The 4140-nt window shown below is 40.1% G+C and overlaps 1 protein-coding gene across 1 annotated transcript in view; it reads left to right on the forward strand.

Annotated features, from left to right (window-relative positions):
* The window catches only part of FSIP1 (fibrous sheath interacting protein 1), a 186668-nt gene that overhangs the window by 34195 nt on the left and 148333 nt on the right, over positions 1 to 4140 (forward strand). The gene's annotated exons all lie outside the window — the stretch shown is intronic.

Below are 4140 nucleotides of genomic sequence, written 5' to 3' on the forward strand. Positions count from 1 at the left end.
CTGTTGGGTCACCTTTCTTTGGGATAGGAATAAATATAGATCTCTTCTAGTCAGTTGGCCAAGTGGTTGTTCTCCAGATTTCTTGGCACAATTGGTGAGCACATCCAGGGCAGCATCTGTTATCTGAAATACTTCAGTTGTTATACCATCTATTCCTGGGGCCTTATTTTTTGCCATTTCCTTGAAAGCAGCCTGAACTTCTTTTTTCATCACCATAGGCTCTTGCTCAAATGTCGTTTCATGAAATTCTTCTGTGTCTTCCAATTCCTTTCTATACAGTGACTCAGTATATTCTTTCCGTCTTCTTTTAATACTTCCTGGGTAACTTCCTAGATAACAGAAAAGGCAAAGGAGGGGTTCAGTGTAGTTAGCTTTAATAATTCCAAAGATCACTGTCCTACTCATATGACCTTAACCTTGATCATCCTTGACTTTTTTCAATTATTAATTTTAATTAAAATTTACAGAGACTTTGGATTTCCATTCATTCATTGTTGCAGTACTTTTTCCTGAATAATATGAAGAGAATTGTTTAAGGCTAATGAGGGGAGCAGCACTTAATCTGAGAGGCAAATCCAGGTGTTTTTTAGGGCCCAGGTAGACCCATTGTTGTAGAGTTGATCCTCATTCATGGTGACCCTGAAGGATAGAGTAGAACTGTCCCATGGGGTTTCCAAAGCTGTAATATTTACAGAAGGAGAATGCCACATCTTTATTCCTCAGAGCAGCTGACCGATTCAAACGTCTGACCTGTCAGTAGTCAAGCACTGTTTGCATACTAAACTTTAAAGACTATTCTTTATGGCATTAAGGAGATAGACTCTCCGTTTTCCCTTTGAAGCACTGTGGTCTAGGCTTATTTCCCTATGTTTAGTGGAGACCTGGCATAGTAGATCCTGTAAGCAGTCAGCTCGTTTCCTCTTTCCCTAGCAACTATCTGTGCATCCACGGGAGCTCCAGTGTTGCACTGCTAAGCAATACCCATCTCTAGTAGTTTGGATCCATCAGCAACTCTGAGGAAGAGAGCTGGACAGTCTCCTCCCATCAAGATTTAAGGCTCAGAAACCTGGCGCAGAGTTGCTATGAGTTGCAACTGATTCCATGGCATTGAGTGTGATCTGTGCATTAACCCCATGCCACGAGCCACCCAAGACTGTGAGCTAATGATGTATGACTACTCCATTCCCTGAAGAACTAGCCTGGGCTGAATGGAAGCTGAACAGGCCATGAGGTTGTCCTGCCCCCACCCCCACTTCCTCACCTCAGGGACAGATTGACTCTGTGGTGCAGTTTGTACTCCAGAACTTCCCCAGAGATTTGACGGTGATCTGGAGCTGAGATAGAGCCAGCTTGGTTTTGTTCCCTTGTCCTGGCCTGTCCTCCTCACACTCTTTTATTCTAAAATATCCCTTCAGTCATAAGAATCTGTCTCAGACACTGCTTCCAGAGAATATAACCCAAGACTGATAGGTTCAGAGCATAGTGCTGCATAGGTATGAAAGCAGTGCATGTACAGGGTACATAGGACCAGGGGAGCACCAGCTGGTCCCAAGGGAGCCAATTCTCAGCATATGCTGGGTGTTAGTATGTGGAATTCCTTGCCTAGGGTTGCCAGAATCTTCTCACTTGTCAAGAAAAACTAGAAATTCAGATTTTTATGTGAAACATTTCAATTTTTTAAATGCTGACAATAGATTCAATTAAAAAAATGTATGTTGTAGACAAATGAAATGCCCTCATACCCCAAGCCAAAACAACATCTGTATGACATCACAGTTTACAATTTTTAAATAAACTCTGTGGAGTCTGCCTAGGACTAGACCTGGTGTGGCTATGTCTGGAGCTGGGAAGATTGTCCAAGAAGGTCTCCTTCCACTCTAGAGGACAGCTAGTCCTATAGAGTGATGGTATAAGTGATGATCTACACCCACGGCCGTCAGATTGATTCTGACTCATGGAGGCTCTCTAGCAAGTTTCTGAGGTTGTAAATCATTATAGGTGGAGACTGTCTGTTTTTCTCCCATGGAAAATCTAGGGAGTTTGAACGTTTCTATTAGTAACAAAATACCTAACCTGTATGGTGCTTTCTCAAAAAGTTGCAAATAGAAATACCATTTGACCCAGCAATTCCTCTACTGGGAATATACCCTGAAGAAACTATAGCTGTCACCCAGACAGATATATGCACACCCATGTTTATTGCGGCTTTGTTCACAATAGCAAAGAGCTGGAAACAACTTAAGAGCCCATCAACAAATGAATGGATAGAGAAGCTATGGCATGTATATTCACACAATGGAATACTACGCTGCATTGAAAAACAAGGAACTCATGAAATATTATTCAAAATGGGTGACCCTGGAGGACATTATGCTGAGTGACATACCTCAGTCACAAAAGGACAAATACTGCATGGTGCCACTGTTGTAGAATGGGACTGACATCAGACTTGGGGTGAGACTGAGAAAAATTAGGTAAACTATGTATAATGCATTGAAACAGATGAGGGAGAGAACAGTTTAAAAGCAATATATGATTGGGTATTATGGTCATGACAAGAGTTCAGAATGAAGGCTTCATAGTGGAGTATACTCAGAGGTGAGGTGGGGATTTTATAACCAATGAAAGAATTTTTCTTTTAGTTTTCAAAGAGAAGAGCCAACTTGGGGGGAGGGTAGATGGGTAGTGACAAAAATGCAACAATAAATGAGTGGAAATCCCAACTCTGTGAACTTTCATTAAAATTAATAAAATAAATAGATGGATAAAAATGGTGACTGAAGATGAGCCAGCATTTCAAAACAAAGTCACTACATTATGGGGATTAATTATTGTTATATTCTGTTGAATTGGAACCAATCCATAACTGACCCTCCAGTGGGTTTTCAGAGGCAGTTAATCGCACAGGAGGAGATTGCCCATCTTTCTCCTGTGGAGCAGCTGGTAGACTGAAACCACAAATGGAGATTAATTAGTGATTGTAAATTTAAAAAGTTTTATTTTGTGCTCATCTAAATTATAGCTTGGGTGGCAACTAAATTCTAGACACAAAATCCTGACTCTTTGGAAGCATGTAGAATATGCTCTTTATTTTTTTTCGTTCATAAATTTTATCAGACTATATTTATATGTTTAAAAACATTTTTTGTTTCTTTTTCTCTCTTGTATATCCTCCCATATCTGAAGATTGAAGATTTGTCTGTTTTTAGTTCAGGAAGTCATCTTCTATTATTTCCTTTCATTAGCTGTTTTCTTTCCTGTTTGGATAGCTATAAAATAGAGTATTGTTGAGAAAATTATTGGGTGTAAGTAACAGAAGATTTGATGAACAATATCTTAAATAAGGAGTTTATATACAACCTCGCTTGCTGAAAATGAGGAGTACCTGAAATACTTGCTACTTAAGGTCAACAACTATAGTCTTCAATATGAATTGATGCTCAACATCAAGAAGATTAAGATTCTCATCACTGGGGCAATTGGCAGCACCGTGATAAATGGAGAAGAGATTCAGGTTGTTAACAATTACAGCTTACTTGGCTCCACAATAAACACTGTTAGCACCAGCAGTCAGGAAATCAAGAGATTAATGGCACTGGGAAAATCTACACTCAGGGACCTCTTCAGAGTTCTGAAGAGCAATGATATCAGTCTAGAGACCATGGTGCACCTGATTTATGTAATGGTCTTCAGAATTACTTGCTACATCAGAGAACTAAACAATTACTTGAATGACAGAAGAAGAATTAATGCCTTTGAGTTATGGTGCTAGAGAAGAGTATGAACGTACTATAGACTACCAAGAGAACAAGTAGGTTTGACTTAGAAAGATTGAAACCAAGGTTCTTTCTCCTTTGAGGCTAGGATTTTGAAGCTCCATCTCACATAATTTGGACACATGGTCAGGAGAGACCAGTCCTTGGAGAAGGACATCATACTCAAAAGGGTGGGCAAACTGCACAGGAGAGGAATACCCCGAATGAGACATATTGATATAGTAACTGGAGTAATGGGCATAGGTGTGTCAGAGTTAGTGAGACTGGCTCAGGATAGGGCGGGGTTCAGAGCTATTGTACATGGGGTCACTATGAGTTGTACGCAGCTTGATGGCACATAACAACAACAACAACAACAACAACA

The sequence above is a fragment of the Elephantulus edwardii genome, unplaced genomic scaffold (assembly GCF_000299155.1).
Source record: "Elephantulus edwardii isolate Elephantulus edwardi_28Jun2011 unplaced genomic scaffold, EleEdw1.0 scaffold00026, whole genome shotgun sequence".
In the NCBI taxonomy this organism is placed as follows: Eukaryota; Metazoa; Chordata; class Mammalia; order Macroscelidea; family Macroscelididae; genus Elephantulus; species Elephantulus edwardii.